Raw genomic sequence first — 19,977 nt, forward strand, 5'->3', positions numbered from 1 at the left:
TCTGCAGAAATCTTCTTTGTGTTTTCTGTTATGTGCAGATTTGCATAGGGTCCACCTGCTCCAAACTTTCTCAAACCAGATCTTCATCCCATCCTGATCCATCCAACCTTTGTCATGAACATGGACAATCACTCCTCGAGGAATGTCTTCTTTTGGCATGGTCTTGCATTTGAAAATCAGCATTGGAGGCAGCTTGGTTCTGTTGGCACAACAAGCTAGAACAACTGTATAATGGCTCTTTTCATATCCACTTGTCTTCTTTTCATGTCCACATGTCCAGCTACAGTCTTCACCCCCTTCTTATCAACGGTTCTGTTACTTGGTACATCAAATTGAAGGGGGACTTCATCCATATTTGCAATCTGTCCCACCTCAAACTGAAGTGTCTGACTTTGAATGAATGAAATTCAAAGACCATCTGCTGATAGCTTTCGGCATCTTTTGGGGAGGTCTGGTTCGTGTACGCATGCTTGGTCCATTTGGTTTCATGAAGCTGAAGCACCAATTGTGTCCTCTAAATTCAGTAACTTTTTTTTCACCAGCAGTTTAGGGTGTGAATTGCAAGTAAAAAAAAATCTACCATTGTCTAAGACGCACCCTGTTTTTAGGCCCCAAATTTTTCAGAAAAAAGTCTTACACCGGGAAATACGGTAGACGTCTTTACAGTGGTCCTGTGTGCATACTTGATAAAGGGTTAGAAGCTTAAGTCCAAAGAACAGAGCAACTATTAAAAATGAGAGTAAGTGGTCTAGACAGAAAATCTACAGTGCAGTCCTTTTCTGAGTGGGCCAGAAGATGAAGTACTCAGTAGGGAATGGCAAGCATGGATGCCAATGAATGTGGTACTGTCAAAGGACCTAAACTGAAGATTTAAGTGATCTTCCTTCACAAGACAGGAGCTGGCTTGATAGGAATTGTGCTTTAGTTCAAATGATGCCTGCCAATGCTAACTAAATCTATTTCTTCTTGCTTTAGATCACCAGGCATTTGGTTATTCAGTGACGATATCATATTGGATGGTTCACAGGACCCTTTCTGAAGGCTTATAAGAAGAAGGCATTTAGGCCTATCAAGTCTTGTATTTTGCACCCCAGCATTGCTTTTCCATGACCACTGGTACGTCTCCTACTGGACCTACCTACACCCCTGGCTATAAACCTTTCTGCTCTTAGCACCCCTGACACTACTACTTTTGCCAATAAGCAACCCTTGTCTGTTTTACATGCAGAGAGAAGATGAGCCTGTAGTGGATAGGCTGCCCAATTCATACCTCCCAACATGGCTGAAATGCAATGAATTTGTATGTCACATAAAGGGCCATGGTTAAAAAAAACTGCGAACCTACATACTGAATACAATGTACACACTCCACAGTCCTTTTTTGCTATGATTGAAAGCCTGACATACATGTAACTAGGAAAAAAAGGAATTTGCTCATAGAACGTTAGCCTAAGCCTTCCTTAAAGAATAACTTGATAAGTTACAAACTACAAAGCTACAAGCTATGGCTGATAAAATAAATACTTTGGTCTGGAAGTTGTATGAAATAGGCAACATGATGTACACAGTAGAACAATCAGAACTATGTAATATACATACTACCATATAAGGTTCTGGTCTGTGTTATATACTACATAGCAGTTGGGCCAATGCAATGAAGAACATGCTTCACGTGCATCAACGTGCAGCAGCAAGAAGTATATTACATTGATGATCAGTGGGGAACATTATGTTTCACTGTCAAACATTAAGAAAAAAAAATCCTATAATTAGTGGAATGATGCCTTAAAGTCAGTGGTCTCTAAAAACCAAAAAGGTCCTGGCATGAGGGGGAGGGAAAATGTCCTGTGTTGGTGATCAAAAAGTCAGTAGTCACTCTGAAGGAAAAAATTCCATAGCCTGCTATATCACCTGGTATTGGTGATAATAAGAACTACCAAGATTGGAACAGGATAAAATACTTTAGAGAAGGCTGCCATGGATGCTTTTTCGATTATATTCAGCTAGAAACTATAGCCAGACACACGTGTTCCCTGAAAAGATAGCCAGAAATAGATTTTTGGGAAAGACTAATTGTACCTTTTGTAATGCATATCAGACGCAAATCATCATGGCACTGTGACTGATCTCTTTGGCTTGATTTGCTTGATTTTACTCCTGGAGTCTCACTTTAGGTACAAAACGTGTGCATTTTAAATGCTTTTTAAAGTGAAGTTATCAAAGTTTATCAAACTACAGTGGGCTCTGAGCTTGTAACTTCTCAATAGTGCTACCATCATCACTTATAACAGGATCATATTCTTTTCCACCTCACAATGCTTCTTGCTTTGATACTTTTGCCTTTACCATCATCTTCAAACAGAACAGAGCGGAAAGAAGCATCTCTTGATCTCTTGAGAATGATATTTGTCTAGTCATTTGATCCAGTGACCTTATTACTTGGAGAAAGGATGCAGATCAGGAAAAGTGACTTGTGAGTTTCTAAATGGTAGGCATTGGTCACTGATCCTACATTACATTATATATGATAATACTGGTGTGTGTGTGTGGGGAAGAGGGGGGTGGGCAACAAACTCAGTGGTAGAATAGCTATAAGAGTGACTTTAGGGGGGTGGAATAAAGTTATAAATTCTCATAGAAAAACAACAATTATATTGCTTATCTGCTATAGAGGAAAAATTGTTTTTTTCTTTAGCACTTCCTGCAGTTAGCCATTAAGCCAGTGGGGGAGGCAAAGGATGACTGTGACAAATTCGAAAGAGAATAAACAGTGATGGTATTTATTAATATCTATTCAAAATGAACATGATCGACATGGGAATCCATAAAGTATTTTAAAAGCTGTCTTTTTACAAAAATAATCTTTGAAGCACATTTCACGTTCTCGTTTCAGAGATCATCCGGCGCTGGAAGAAGAAGGACGTGGACGATCAGCGGGACCAGGTAAGATGCCGGCCGGCTTCTTACCGGTCCCGCTGGCACCCGACGAAGGCATCCAACGCTGGAGAGGGAGATCGACGGACGACGATCGACGGAGGACGACGCTGGAACACGAACACGACGCTGGATGAGCACAGCGGGACCAGGTAAGTAAGGATGGGAAAAAACTCGGGGTTAACCATCGTAGCCATTTTTTTTTGCCCGTACGAAGCTCGGGCTTAACGGCAAGGAGGTTAAGCTCTAATGTAATATAATAATAGTATCATTTCCTGGATGGACATCTGAAAGAACAAATACTTGTTACATGTATATTTTTTAACAAAGGAATTGATCAAAAGTATTTAAAGGAGAGCTAAACTTAAAACAAAAAAAAAATCACATTTACCTTTAAGCCTGCAGATTTCTCGATGGCGCTGGACCTTCCCTTGATCCGGTTCTGCCTTGCCCTGGAATTCATCTTTCGACCCGGCGCTGAGGCGCCAATCTCACACTGCGCATGTGTGAGATTTGCATCTCTTTCCCTTAGTAGAAAAAATGCCCTTTCTCTGTGCATGGCCAAAGTTAGGGCATGGGCAGAAGGAGCATCCAGTGCCTTCCCAGGATGCGTGACAGAGGTATCTCAGGAAGCTCTGCGTTCTTATTTAGTTTTGATACGTTTTTTTAAAAAAAAGTGCTGCACCTAAACAAAATAAAAGAAAATTAACTTTCTTGCTTTACATATGAAGGTTGTCTACCCTTTTATGTAAAGTAAAAAATGTTGAGTTTAGATACGCTTTAATAATCAGTGTCATGCTTAACTTACCTAACATAAATATTACAAACAAAATCTACAATGTAACAGTAATCTACTTTTTTTAATGAAAAAATGGATTCACGGGAATAATGCAACATTCTGTATTTGATATTTATTTGCCTTCTTACATACAAGAGATAACACTGTGGACCCTTTACCCTCATATAAGCTATTCATAAACAGGTACAATATCAGGAGCTCTACCTAGTTGTATTGCTTACCTGAAAATCATAGGAGACTTTTTAAACAGAAATGTGTTGTTATTTCATTTTTAATTATAGATAGGAACCACATGCCAGAGATGACTGAAATACTGTGTAATAATACTGTGTAATACTGTGTAATAATGACCACAGACAAAAATAAAGTTTTTTTTATTGAACGCTCACAAACATTTTTTACAGTATTATAGCAACTGACACCTAAATGGACTTGTACAGTACAACACTTTTACAATTCTGATCTGTCTGCTCTGACAGCTTTATGCAAGTACAGAGTTGGCCTGATTTATTAAAGTTCTACAAGACTGGAAAATATAGACTATAATGGGAGAACCTTTGCGATCCTGCAAACCTGGAATGGATCTGTTGCAAGATTGAAAACATTTGCCAACTAATAGCATACCAAGTTTATTAGATCACCCAGGTACTTCCATAATAGTCTATGTTCTCTAATCTTTGAAAGCTTTGATAAATCTGGTATGGGTTGGATGGCGCAGAGACCTAAGATCAATTTACATCCTGATTGCCCCAATCACATACACTTGCAATAGACACTTACTGATCTAACAATTACAGACTGATCTGGAAGATATTTTACCCATCCTTCCAACACTATATTTTATTTCATTGTCCACAGCAATATACCAAGTAAACCTTTAATTTGTGAAACTTCAAAGTTCAAATCTTTTATATTGTTATGACAAGGGATCATAGGAACCTGCTCCTCAATCCCCTTTCTAGGCAGAGGAATTCATGTGGACAAGATTATAAGTAAAATTATGTCTGGAATTATTTACCTATTTTCATATCATTAAGGGTTGATTGGGTAGTGAATGGACCTGACCTTGTTTGTTTGAATGACGAAATCACATCTATTATTTGCATTGTCGCTATGTACTGTACATGCCATGAATAAAAACCCAGCACTCCCAAACTCCCATCTGTTACTTGGGCAAATTTGTTTAAAATAAATAAAATTGACAAAGTAGGGTTACTACCCAAAAATTATGGAGTGGCCTGGTGTGTTGCAGACTGGTTGGTGGCCAGGACCTTCAGGACACATGCATCCTAGTGGAATGGTCCAACACAGGAGTATGGTGCATATGGCAGTGGGCCCTTTCGGTGGCCTGGAATGATTGAAGCATAGTTGGCAGGCTAAAATTCAACAAGTTCGGCGAGTGTGAAGGTAGCGCTCAGGTGTGAGGTTTCACGCCTAGACACTGTGGAGGTTAGGGTTTTGGAAGGCAAGGATCCAGTACATGGTAAAGTGGTGGATTTTGGCAGGGGGGATCCCCTTTAGTGGGGTCCACGACTTTATAGTGAACGGAGGGGGTTATGATGAACAAAGCAACGGCTAGGGGCCAAGGTGGAGATGTTGGAAGAGGTAAATTCCTGTTGGGTCTGGATTTTGCCTTCTGAGACCTGCAGCCTGGTTGTTTGGGTATATAACCGGGAGTTATTAGGGATATTGTTGTTTATGGTTATGTATTATTAAAGGGGGGAATTTTGTTGTTAGTTAATTAGGTTATATTTAATGGAAGTGTATTTATGTTATGTCAATTTATGATTGCATATCAAAGTGAAAAATTGAATTATTTATTCTGTCTTTTTTTTGTTCATTTATTTAATCATAGTTAATAAACGGCTGCTTGCCAGCCATTTTAAGCCCAAATTGGTGTTTGTGTATTTTAATGGTGGGGGAAATAGTTGGAAAGCAGGTGGGGGGTCCGGGGGAGGTGGAGGACTGCCAGTAGTGCTAAAGGAGGGGATAGAAGGTCCGAGCTACCCTGGTCATGTTGTATCAGTGTGCCTGGATTGGAATGTCATGGAATCTCTTGTGTTTAGTGATGAGAAATGCAGATACTAGACAAAGAAAACTCTCCTGCTGGTTTCCACACCCTGAAGCTGCATTTCATAGCTGGGTGTGACAGCTTCCACAGAACAGAAGTGGGAGAGGTGAGTCTGTATGAGGAACAAGTTCCAACAGCCAGATATCATTTTGTGAACCACTGCGAACCAGCTTTTTACCAGGACAGCACAAAATAACAAGCACAGCAGTTTTTTATTTTTTTATTATTGACCAGGTCAATCATCAATGTTAATAATAAGGGTTATTAATACTTTTTATAAAAAGTTATAAATGTATTTAAAAGGCAGAGTTTGGTGATCATAGTAGCCAATGAAATGTTGCTTTATATAGCATAGGATGTTACTTTATCAGTTACTATATTCCTTTGTTTTCTCTTTATATTTCACTATTTCACATTGCTTAGAAATATGCAGAATTATTTAGTATTAAAGCGGACCTAAAAAAAAAATACAAAACACTGGTGGTAAGTACTAACTGACAAAAGAAACCTGCAATGTCTCTTTTGTCAAACATGAACTCCCTGGACCCTGGTGGCTTTTTGTTTAAGCTCCAAACTAGAGGAAGCATGCACCGTATAGTTTAGAATTCAGTTCTGTTTAGAGTTTGGAGCCAGCCGCTGAGAATAATGTAACTCCTGCACACACACAAGGGTTACATCATCCAAGGAATGAATAGGATCATGGTCTTCACGGACGTCTGCTGTGGATCTGGCAGTAAAGATGGCGCCTTCCATGCCTGTGGGTCCTGGACCTGTCATTGCTGCAGGGTGACAGCATAGGGTAAGTATGTGACATAATCGGAAAAAATATTATGCATTCTTGCTGATTATGGAAAAAGAATTCCACCCGCCAACAAGTGTACTTCCACTTTGAGCTTTTTTAATATTAGTGCTAATTTTAAGTGTACTAACCTATGGTAACTATTTATAATTCATTTTGCAGTGGCCTACTTCAGCAGAATGAATTCTGATTGGTTGTCGTAAGTTAAGAATGAAAATTATGTGTTACTGAATAGGGCCATATTATGTAATATGCATAGTAAAAAATAAACATTTTCTTTAAAAAATGCAATTTATTTTCTGTTTACATTTCCTCAAACATGAAGTGAAACATAATGACAGTCTTTTTACTGCTTGTTTACACTCCATAGATTATCATTAACAAGCAATTTAATGGTCAGTATTCAAACAAGCAGCAATCAATCAAATCAGCAATCAGAAATGCCCTGCTAAAACAAGTCCAGAAATCAACTTACTAATGCATGCTTGATTTAGAGAAAGCAATAACGCAATGCTTCAGAATACAACAATGTAATATTTAGACTCATTGTAGTTGTAGAAAAGTTCCAACCATTTCTGTGATACACACAGACTATACCTTGTTCTCCTCTTTTAATGATGCAAAAGTACTTTCTGTTATCCCCATTGAAAGTGTACTGTCAATGAATATCATGCAAATTTTGGAGGGTGTTAGTTCTTGGCAGCATATTATCTATTCCTCAGTTGCAAAGAAAGTGGTTAGACGTTAATTATACTGAGTTTCCCAGATTAAAACAATACCAGCAGTGCTTACAGCTGCTCCTCGCTAATATTAGATCTAATCTATTTTTCAATTCACACAGACAATCATGAACATTGAATAAATAGTTTTACTTTAGGTGAAGAAGGCGGATGCTGGTACATATATGTACCGTATATGGAGGACTCTTCTAGAGTTTGTTGTCCCTAGGCACTGATTGTTGGCTACCTTCTGTCCCAAAGGAGGAACCCGGCCCTAACAATGTAGTTACCAAGTACTACTCAGGTGCATTTACCTATTCTGATGTTTATCATGGATTCTTGAGGAATTTTAAGGTTTATTAAATTTAGGATGAGTAGGGCAGGTCAGACCTGGAGCCTTAGAGCTGGGGTCTGGAGAGTGAACCACTGAGGGGATGAACCTGGTCCCCGGTAGTAGAAGACTTAGCTTTAGGGATAGGAAGCCAAAGAAGAAGGGACCAAGAAGAGAGGTCTTTTAGGAAAGCCCATTGCTGCTAAAGTTGTGTTTGGCACTCCAATGAATAGATCCACTCTGGAGGAAAAAATCTTCTCTAACTATCTGTTATGGAAGCAAGAGTTCAGCGAGAATGCTGGAGGTTAACTGTCAGTGCTAACCGTGATTGATTGTTACTGGATGTAAATTATCATTGTATGACACTCTGCTACCCTTACCCTTTCCTTTTTTGTGTTGAGCCACAATGAATTCCCCTAAACTAAGATGTACAAGCCTCCTACACAGCTGAATACTACATTTAGTATCATGCACAAATATTATATGCTAATGTTCCTATTTATGTGCAGGATGTATTAGGCTTGGTTCATATTAGTGGTAACAAAATGCTTCTATAACAGGTGACGAGTGGTTCCAATTCAAGTCTATGGAGTCTGCAGGGATGGCAAACCACCATTGAACACTGCATGTAGCAACTTAAAAGACAGGTGGCAACTTTGCCACAAGCAGCCACCTAAAAAATGGAATGGGTAAATATGATGATATGTACTATTTAGTAGCTTTAAGAACAAACAAGTGGTACAATATACTTGAGGAGATTGCTTTATCTATGGCAGCCCCATGGAGAATGAATAGGGGTATCAGTGAGCGGTACAGTACTGATGAATGGCGCCTGCTGTCAAACCTGTGGAAGTTGATTCTTAAAGAAGAGCCAAAGTGGCAAAGTGCCAGCTGCCAAGAGTCATGCAGGATTGCTTGATCCCCAAACAGGTCTGAACTTAGCCTTATGGCACAACAGTAAAAATAACACCAGGGATGTCTGTTCCAAGAGTAAATATGCCCATGCAGCCAGACAAGCTAATCATGTTTATGCCACATAGTGATGATTGGCCCATTAGATTATTCAACTTGCCCCCTTATCTCTGTGGACATTTGTAGTATTTTATAATAGATCCTCTACAGATGCTTTTAGATTCATGAATATTTTTACAGCTAAAAAAGAACTTTCTTGCATGTCTGCAGCTGCTTTGTTTTACACCAAACCCACATCCTGGTTTTAAAGTAAGAATTTTAGTCTTTCACAAAAAACAACATGTATGAACATATCCCAGATGCTTACTTTTCCTATTCCTGTGAAACTAGTGGAATGACAAGTTCAATATATAAAGCAATAAAGCATTGATCAGCAACTATTGCCAGGATGAACTAGGAAGACTTAACCACCCGGGCGTTTAGCCCGACCTTGGTTCGGGGTAAGCAAAATTGCTACAATGGTTTACCCCGAACTAGAGTCAGGGTGGCTAAAAATAGAAACAAGCATTATACTGCAATCCGATTGTCATACTACATTGTATGACAATCGAATTAGAACGGAAAAAAAATACCCTGTCCCCGCAGCTCCTCCGGACACGTCTGTCCTCTTCTTTCTTCATCCGGCGTGTGCAGTGACGATCTCCGGGGTTTCCCGGTGACGTCGCTGCGGGCGGGAGGCGGGGCGGGAAATTCAAATAACTTTGCATTGAACTCAATACAAAAAAGCTGTATTGAGTCCAATACAAAGAAATCCTTATGTAATATATTTATATTTGTATCATATATATATATATATATATATATATATATATATATTATATAAGCTACTGTACAGTTACCGGTACATTGCATTATACGCCATTTTTTTTTTAAAGATTTTTTAATATTTTTTATTAAATTTATAAAATTTTGGACATATTTCGGTGAGTTAATGCGGTAATTCAGTGAATTATAAGTAATTATTGAGTAATTCGGTGAATTATAGCCTACAATCTAAAATAAATTTCCATGCAAAAAATTTAAAACTTTTTGCATGGAAGTACGGAAGTTCGGAAAGAATTAGAACACCCGGCGTTCGCGTATGCGTCCCTCGGCGATTCCTGATGTTGTCAGTGCATACGTCCATCGATGGGTCAAAGCGGGAATTTCAAATAATTTGTATTGGATTCAATACAAAGTCCTGTGTCCAATCCCCAAAAAAATAATACAAAATATATTTATGTGGTTTTGTCTATAGGTATGTGACGTTGGACTCCGTTTTAAAATTTACCACACTAGGGAGGTGTTTTAGAAAAATATATTACTATACAGTATACCGAGTTATCGCATTTTTAGTATTTTTCATTTATTTATGTGTTCTTGTTTAAGCTGATTTTTGTGTTTTTTATTTAATTTTAATAAAAGTATTTTTTTTTTACATGATTGTGTGTTTCAAACTTTTTTTATATTCATGATATCTACTAGACCCTTGTTCGGACATATTTCTGTATGTTACAGGTCTACAATTTAAAAAAAAAATTTCATGAAAAACAGTGTACTGCTTTTGGTACAGTAATCCAGACATCAGTGAAACGCCCAGGTGGTTAAGAGAAGGCCTGAATTTTCAGGAATACCCACCCTTTTGATAGTCTGATGAATAATATAGCACCTCTTTGTGTAATTCTGTTGTCAGATTTAAATAATTTGCATTCTAGTATCAATCAAGCATGGCTGGAGGTAAGGCCATGATTAGTCTGTTTTCTCTGCTACCATTATACAGTAAGTGGCTCATTACATTCAAATCTACTACAAGTGTCACTTATCACTGGAGAGATCTGCTAATTGACAATTGGAAATATATAATTTAGAATGTTAGTCTTTCTACAATTCTTGTAATATATAACTAATATATTTGTTCTGAGAATGATAAAAGATACTGGATCTTACAAGAGCCTTAGAGAAATAATCACCTTTCAAAAAAAAAAAAAAAAAAAAAAAGATATGGAAAAGGTGCTTTAATCAAGGTATTTTTGCCATTGGGTCTCCAGAATTCCCAATAACAAAATTCAGAGAATTAAGTATGAAAAGTGTGCAACCACTTCTTCTATTATGATATTTATATATATATATATATATATATATATATATATATATATATATATATATTATATAACGTGTACCAAGAAATGATAAAACCCTTTTCACATACACTTTTCAGCTGTAGGGGGTGCAGTTGACCTGCTGCGGCCACACTACAGTGCCCACCTTTTCATTTTTCCCTCCCAGGTCCAGCCAATATTAGCCAAAGGAAGAGAGTCCCTTTGTCGTGTGAAAACATCATTCAAAACGTTGGATGAATTTCATCTCTTTAAGTTAGCCTATGTTTGATTTTTTTTACATGTTCTTGACAAATGACTTTCAGCTCCAGAGTCCTCCAATATAAATACTAAATAATACAGGAGATGTAAATTGTACATTTCCAAGGTAAGCATAAAGCCGAAGCTTTGGGGTTTGTTAATAAATTGTGCTAGAAGACGTTCTATAAAATGACCATTACCAGTTTTATTATGGAACTGCGAGGAATAGTAATTTTTGGAGTTTTTTGTATGTAATTGTGATGAAAGAAATAATACAAATATGAGGCATGTAGCAAATGGAATAATGTACACCGAACAAAACACTTATGAAAGGACATGAAAACATACTACAATTTTAAGTACAAATGTATGATTTCATTCACATGTTAAACTTGGAAGAAGCTAAAAATACGTTGTTTTTTGTTTTCTTGCCATTGGTTAGATAAGACTTTAAATTTGGCTTTTACTCTTTAATATTTGGTACATTTCAATCCTGGAAATATTCTTAAATAAGTAATAAAAATAGTTCACAATTTGCTCATTGCTCACGGAACCCTTAGCAACCTCTGGAAGAACCCTTGTTGAGAAACACAGCCATGATATATGGTCTTTTTAGCATATTACTAAGATTTGCCAGTTACCAGATAGGGCATAAGAAAGTTGAAGTCAAGTTATGAATCTGACTCAAGAGTTTAGTAGCAGGTTTTGCAATTTAAACATTCATTTCAGAACAATGCAGATCATATTGGGAAAAAAATGATGAACAGGCTTCTAAATAATTTCCTCTTTATGTCCCCCCACACTCATTCTACTATTATAGATAAGATGATTTATTTATTATGTAACATGTGACAAATCTGTGTTGGTTGGAAAGACCTCTACTGCTTAGAATACATTTGTTGTGACGCCAACATACACATATGTTTAAATGTTCAAAATGTATTTTAAGTACATTTACCTCCCTACTTCTATGCAGATTGTGAAATACGACCACGAGGAGGTTCCATCATCTTCCACAGCTTTATATCCTGTTTATAAAGTCAAGTTTATAACGTTTACCTAAACCCACAAAGAAAACTTAAAAAATTGCAGCTTAGGAGTCTTTAGCTGTAGTGGCAGAAATAATCTTCTTTTTGATCCTGCCAGTAACTCTTCCTGTCCTAGAGTGACAAATCTTGCTCACAGTACTTTGTATGTGTTGTCATTCTTTTCACCTCCATAACAAAATAAAGTTTATTATTAGAATTTGCATACTTTTTTTTTTTTTTACAAAAATTGCCATAACATATGAATAAGTTCTGATATACAAAAAGCAAATTTCAGACAGACGTATGGATAATGTTTGGTTTGATTTTAAGTAGAACAATGGCCTTCCATTAAAAATACTGATTTGTGCCATAGCACTTAATAGGAAATGCATCTGCATTTACAATTTTCCAGTAGTCCCCTTAAAAAATACATGATGGTCCTGCCAGGGAAAAGACACATTGTTGTATGAATCCTAATATCAATCCTCGTGTATCTTACATTACAGAGCAATGGAAAGACATGACAAATTTAATTCACAACTCTGTAGATTGTTAATCTAAAGCCAGGTCACACCTAGTCCTGTGCATTGCTTTCTAGATCTATAGCTCTGTCTCTGCTGCCTCAATCTTTGAGCTGCAGTATCTGGGAGGGGGAGTATGTGAGACCCAAACGAAGGAGGATTTGGTTTGATCAGGGAAGGTAAAGGAAATAATTTTATCTGTTTTATCTTTATAAAGGTATATTTAATTTTCATTTAGACCCTATAGACACTATTACACTTATACTGACTTTAGACTCCAGTAGTTAAAATGGGAGAAGAAGAGTTTGAAGTTCAGAAAGCAATAGTAATTCATTCTGGATGGTTGGTGCACTTACTGTAATGTAATTATAAAAATGTACTAAAATAAATACAGATTCGCTATTGTTGATCTAGCAAAGTTTTTTTAGCTGTCTTACCAGAAATAACCTTATAAGTGGTAAAGTCTGGGCATTATACAATTCTATTCTCTAGAGCTTGTTTCAGCATATTTTATTTTACTTTTATATTGTTCCCGTAGTGAGGAATACCTTTTAATAATCTCTGTGATATCAGCAGTTGCTCGTACATTTCTTGCAAAAGCAAATGCTTGGAGCTTATTTTTTTTATGTAGGCATTCACCCCAGAACTACATATCTCAAGATTCTTTTTCAGTAATGTAATGTATATGCTCCTATGATAAATGGGGCAGAAGGGCTGATGCGCTGGAACAGTGAAACAATAGCATGTGACTGTTAATTCCCTGCATTGCTCTGCATATTTGTGGGAGAATGACTTATTGTAAGAGGGAATGTTACAATTGGGAGGAGTGTTTATATGTCCGACTTTCGGGGAGTTGACTTATACTTGAGTATGACTTTATTTTGAATATATACAGTAAATTTTTTGAAGAAAAGCTTTCCTTTTTTTAAAAAAAGCTCCCTCTGGTCCTATTGCATGATTAGTTGTTCTCAATGAATGGAATAAATCCACATTTTCACAGTTTTCACAATTATAAACAAGTGAATGGTATATATCAGCAGAATATCATTCTTTTTTTGTAGACTATGACTGTAAAATTCTCTAGTGCTAATGTTTGTGTAATTGGTGAAAACCTCACATTTTGTATTGGAAATACTAAAATCTCACCCCTTGTTAGTATGCAGCTGTGTTATACAGTTTGTGACCCTAACCTTATCTGAATTTACAGATAACTTTTTAGTGACAGAAAGCCAATAAGGCAGTTGTACCTATATTTCTGTCCCTAGACAAAGCTTCTGCGTCAGACTCAGTTGACAGTCTATTTCCACAAGGCTCTTAAGAATAGTGACAAATTAGAAAGAAGCTCAGCACCTAGACAATAGAAAACGTACAAGTGAATTTTGTGTTCTAAAAGAACATTAGTTACAGACCTGTTATTGAAGTTATCAGTCTAGTTCCACTTCCTAGCAGAATTTGGACAGTGATGTACTCTCTGAAAATAAATAGGATGATACCAAACAGACTACGAACAAGGCAACAAAACAACAGATTGATAGACTGCTGAAATAGATACAAATACAATATTCTGCTCTTATTTGAAGCATTAAGTCAGCCCATAGTGAGAGCTGGGACATACACTGGAGTCTCACATGTCCTGAGTTCTGGAAGCTATGCTAAAACTAGGGCAGAGAATGCAATCAACACAAAAGGATGTAAACGTAACCCAGGCATTCCAGTTTTATGCTTTAAGATTTAGGAGCTGACCTTTAGAGACAAAAATGAATACAGCTCTTTAATCTTTAACCCAAATCTCAAAAAATCCAGGATCCTTTTTGGAGTGGCAGCAGGGTGGCAATGCTGGAATGCTTTCTTTTTACAAGATCCAACAAAGAGAAATAAAGCTACTATGGTCAGGCAGATTTGTGTCTATCTGACGATTAAACTATAGTACGAACCTGACAGGGGAAATATTGGGGGTCAAGGTTTACATACACAGGATACATTAATTATAGAGGGAGTTTTTAGTTATTGGTACTGACACTGACCATCAATGATGTTGATAGGTTTATAGCACTTTCACTAATAATGAAAGTGGGGGCTAATATTAATGACAGTGACGAATAATGAAGGAAGCAGGAGTTCATTTTACTGCCACTGGTTACTAATGAGGAGGGGGAGTAAATGTTATTACCAGTAATCACCAATGAAGGTGGAGAGTAAATATTACCAATACTGACCACCAATAAAGGGGATAGGTAATAGTGCCAATGAACATGACTAAAGGGGTATAAATTATACTTCCACTAAACATATATGAAGGAAGGCTAATATCACTAATCACTAAGGAAGAGAGAGATAGGCCAGGAAGGGAGTTAATATGTTGAGTTGGGGTGAGCAGGAGGTCACTTTAGGGGAATGGTAAGGAGGCAGAGGAGAGGGAGGGGATAATGTGATAAAATGTTAGAAAGAAGAAGGGTGAGGTCATTTGTTCTACAGCAAAGGTCCCCAAACCCCGGTCCCCAGTGCACCGACCAGCGGGGTCAGGAGAAGGACTCAGCATGGGGAGGTGCACCGGCCAGAGCTGCGGACCCCGTCTCCCGGAGTCATTGCAGGCTTAGAGAGGTGGGCAGGTTGTGTCTCTGGATACAGGCCCAGACCTGCGATGAGAGAGTGGGCGGGTTCTGCCATCATGAACACAAATGAACGGTGTAGGTATTAATTAGGCTGAATGGTGCTAGCCATCAGATTAAGGACATCTAGTAGTAAAAAAGAAGTACTCTGTGGGGAGGTTGGGGATTGAAGGTAAATACCTTCCTTATTTTACCTTTCAATAGACTGTTCAGTTTCAGAGAACTGCTTTAGAGTTTACATATATAATTGAGATTGTGTGTTTTCTTTTCTTCTACCACTGGAAAAATAATATAAAGGTATGTAATAAATAAAACATTACCACTCCACCTCTTTGCTACATTAAGGTGAGGTTCCCTTCTTGTATATACTGTACTAAATATTTCCCTGAAAACATATGAGAAAAAAGAAGAAAACTTGTCTTCCTCCAGTGACCCATCTAACATTCTAATAAGAACATTAAATCACAGTGTAACACAGGATGTAACATTATCAGCTGGAGGCCCAAAACACACCCTGCTTCACAAGCTTATTTTAAATTCCTTTCAAAACAGTGAATATTAATGTAATATAGAACACAAGTAGGAAACCAACACAAAAAGTGTGCAGAGATGCCTAATAAACTCACCATACATGTAACAATCTGACTGCTTCATCCACTTTATATCCACCAACAGCTAATAGTAAAAGTGCTGCTGAGTGGCTACAGTTCGATTGTTGGTTTAGTCAGGTCTTTATATTTCTTGGTCTTGATAGATCAAAAGCTGATTGTACAAAGATGCTATGGCCACACTGTAATGCATATGATGAGCTTAAATGCCTAACTGTTTTTTTAGATTACAAATATTTTAGGTGCATTAAAACAAGAGATGTGCAAACTCATAATGTTTGTTTTCTTAGGAAAGCAGTTATAGTCTAGGTAAAAATAAATCATGTTCCCTTCCACTTTGCTGCACAAGAAGTATATCCGTGTGCAAGAAGTGCTCTCTCTACAGAGGTCCAGCACACCCTCCTGCTAATTCGGAGCTAGAGCTTTCTTAATTACAAGGATTATGAGCTTTGCCAATTGGAGAACTATATTGTATATTTGACTCCTCGGGGGTTGAACTAGAGACTATTGTTTCCATGGAGAAAATAAAGAACTTAATCTGTATCATGCTGGCAGTGGACAAGTGTTTTACTCTGGCTGTTTTCTAAAGAGCTGAAATACATTGAACACCTAGGGCTCCCATTATAAAACAGAGAATCAGACATTCCCTCAAACATTCCCTGGTGGAAATCTTCCAGGTCCATATTTTTAATGGCAATAATGGATTCCAATGAGAGAAGAGGATTTCCAAATTGAGGGGATGTCAGATTCCCTGTTTTTTAAACAAAGCCCTTGATGTTCTGTAGAACCTAAAATTTTCCTAGCTGATCTAAACTGAAAGTTCAAGTTATTTAAAAGGTGTTATAGGGTCCATATAAATGCATAGGTGCACATGTTTTGTTTGTCCGTTTACAATGGCATCAATCGGTACATGTCACAGAGTCATTGGGGTTCTAAAATATATCCTTGATATTTCCCTTGTATATTTCTGACTCTGGGAGTCCTCACAGCACAGAGACCATAAAGCTAGAAGCGCCTGAAACTGAGCACCTCAGGTTTGTTCACAGCCAGATGGAGAACAGAGAAATATGATCTGCACTTACTAAACAAACTGAGTGCCAAAGAATGAGAGGATGACTGCTGGATTCTAGCATCAAACATGATGAACTTAGTAAAATGTATATTATACAGAATATAGATAGAACTGCTGTGATATGATCACATTCTACAGCTTTTATTGTCCTCATATCCTCCATATATGTCATTGGTTTATTAGGAAGTAGACAGCTATGAGATTTAGAATATGCCTTCAGCAGTCAAATAGGTAATCATCACCATTTTTGCAGCAAAATTTAGAAACAGTTCAGATGTCTCTTCTTGTCCCAATAAGAGGAATGTTCACATTTCATTCATGTTTTAACTAGTTTGCCCTGCTCTTGGCTGGTTTCGTGACAGTATGATACTGTTATCAGGAACATAGTATATGCATGATGCTGCCTGACCTAAGAGTGATTCAGGATTTCTACCAGTGTTATGATATGTCACATGATTGTGACTGCATACAGTAGAGAGGGGTTTCAATCGGTACTAGTATTTTTTTCAGAGAGTTTACAATACAATGTGTTACTAAATTCAGCTGTAGATGGTATATTTCTAAGTTTATCCCCCTTGGTGCCTTTATTCCAACATTTTTATGACCAGCTCCAACAATCCCGATCATTTGGACCGCCTTACCAGTTACTATGAGTGAATTGTGTTTGACAGCAAATTAAATTACTGGATCCTGGGCAAACCCTTGCTCTAAGCAAAGCATCTGGATTCACTGCCACATACTTTGATCATTGTGTATATGTAGATTTTTGTAAGAATGAACAAGCAAAGAATAAGTAATGAAAAGTGATTTGGTGAAAAGTGGGCATGGCTTAATAGTGGTGAAAAATCATTTCAAGGGGCACAAATAAATAAAGTCTGGGTCTATGCACAGTATCTACTGTACACATTTCATAGCCACACATTACATTACCTTGACAGTCCGGACAGTGATACAAGGCATGTCCATGACAAATCCCCAGTGCAGATCTGAGTGATAGACAAACCCACAGTACAGACCTCCATGAACTAGTCCTAGTTAAAGAACCCTGCTGCAGACCTCAATAACAGAACCCTAGTAAAAACCTCAATAACAGACTCCTAGTTCAGACCTCAGTGGCAAATGCCCAGTAACAAAGTCTTTAGACCTCAGTAAGAAACCACTCAGTAACAGATCCTAGGTGACAGACTCTCAGTACAGTTCTATGTAAAAGACCAACAGTGACCTCAATAACAGACCCTCATTGCAAAGCCCAGTAACAGACCCCTTAGTACAGACCCCAGTGACAGACTCAGAGTACCAGACTGTGGTTAAAGAGTCTTGTTAGTAACCTTAAACATATACTGCATTCTGTGCCTGCAAGCATAGTTACTTGTTTGTTTGTGTTCACTATCACATGCAATTTTTTATTAGCATATTTTCCCTGTGACATTTTCTGGAACCCCCCCCCCCCCAACTCTCAAACTGAAAATTATGTATATACTGTACCTGTATTAGAAAAGAAGACTGGTACCTCAAGAGATAATAAAAGAGTAAGAGAGTCAGCCACAATTGTACCAAGCCTTTAAATGTAATGACAATATTCAACTAGGGGTATGGGGGAAGCAGAAATAGGGGGTATACTGTACCTACAATATTGTAAATGATAGAGAAATCACCTGCACAGCAAGCTAGGGGAAAGACACTACACTTTACCCCCTTGCTAGTACTCTTACAGAAACAGAGCAAACATAGGCAACATAAACAGTACCTCTCCTGCTTCATTGTCCAAATACAGCTGGTACTAGATGAGGCTGTAAATATTAATTACACTTGAATCCACAAGAATATCCAAGATCTGTCTGAGCTTCCTGGAAGATGTACATAGATCACAAGCCAGGCTGAACAGAATTTGTAGTTTCTGGTAGTTAAACAATATATATAAAAAAGACATGTCCATCAATTTCAACCACTAGGTAAATAAACATATCCCAGATATAAAACCTTATGAACATGAGGGTAATCCAGTGGATGGCAAAAATCCCCTGGTACAATTTGCTCCAACAGGGGAAAAAATCCTTCCTGATTCCATGAAACAATCGGATGTTTCCTGGACCAACAGTCTCTGTTATCTTTTGTTATCTTTAAAGCCTTAATACCCAGCTATATTCTTTGCTTCTAGAAAAGCATCCAGCTTTTTCTTATAGCAATCTATATTAGTTACTGAAACTACTTCCTGGGGGAGCCGATTCCACATTTTCACAGACCTTACAGTGAAGAATCCCTTCCTTATCCGGAGCTTAAACTTCTTTTCCTCCAGATGCAAAGAGTGCCCTCTTGTTCTTTGTAATGATCTCAAAGTGAATAATGGGGAAGATAGTTCTCTGTATGGATCGTTTATATATTTATACAGGGTGATCATATCCCCCTTATACGTCTCTTCTCAAGGGAGAATAGATTCAGTTCAGCTAATCTCTCCTCATAGCTGAGCTCCTCCATTACTTTTATTAGCTTAGTTGCACTTCTCTGCTCTCTCGTATCTAAATTTCTTATCTAAACTGTTTAGTGGGGTTCCACTTCAAAGTATAATCGGTAGGCTCTTGATCCTCTGAGTCCTGACTTGAATATTAGGAGGGTAAAGAAGGTTTCTACCACAAATGGGCTATTTATTTGTTCCTCTTAGAATTGTGTTCGTTTCCAATACAGATGATGGTCTGCCCTCTTTGTAAAGCTACGTAAACACGGCAGATTTTTATCGCCCGATAATCAGCATAGGCCAAATATCGGGCGAAAATCTGCCGTGTGTACAGTGGGTTTTGTCCATCGTCCGAACGACCGTCCTGCCGGATCCACGGACGATGGACGACAACCGATCCTAATGAAAGGGAAGGGGAGAGCGCGCAGCAGGGTGCCGCTCCGTCGCTCTCCCCCTCCCCTCTCCATAAAGCATGAACGGTGCTGTATGTACAGCACCGTTTATGCATCGTGCAGTCCCTTGTCGTTGGAAAGGATCGTGAAAGATCCTTTCCAACGACAAAAATTGCAAGTGTGTACGCAGCTTTAGATTATTCTCCCCCACGCATGTGTTATATTATACTGGGAGGGGAAGAAATTTGTTAGCATTTGCAGATACCTAAGCTATACAATTCTACTGTGTTAATATTGTTGTCTGAAGGAAAGATAATATACTTTTTATTTTATT

This window comes from Pyxicephalus adspersus, chromosome 4, assembly GCF_032062135.1.
Source record: "Pyxicephalus adspersus chromosome 4, UCB_Pads_2.0, whole genome shotgun sequence".
Taxonomy (NCBI): Eukaryota; Metazoa; Chordata; class Amphibia; order Anura; family Pyxicephalidae; genus Pyxicephalus; species Pyxicephalus adspersus.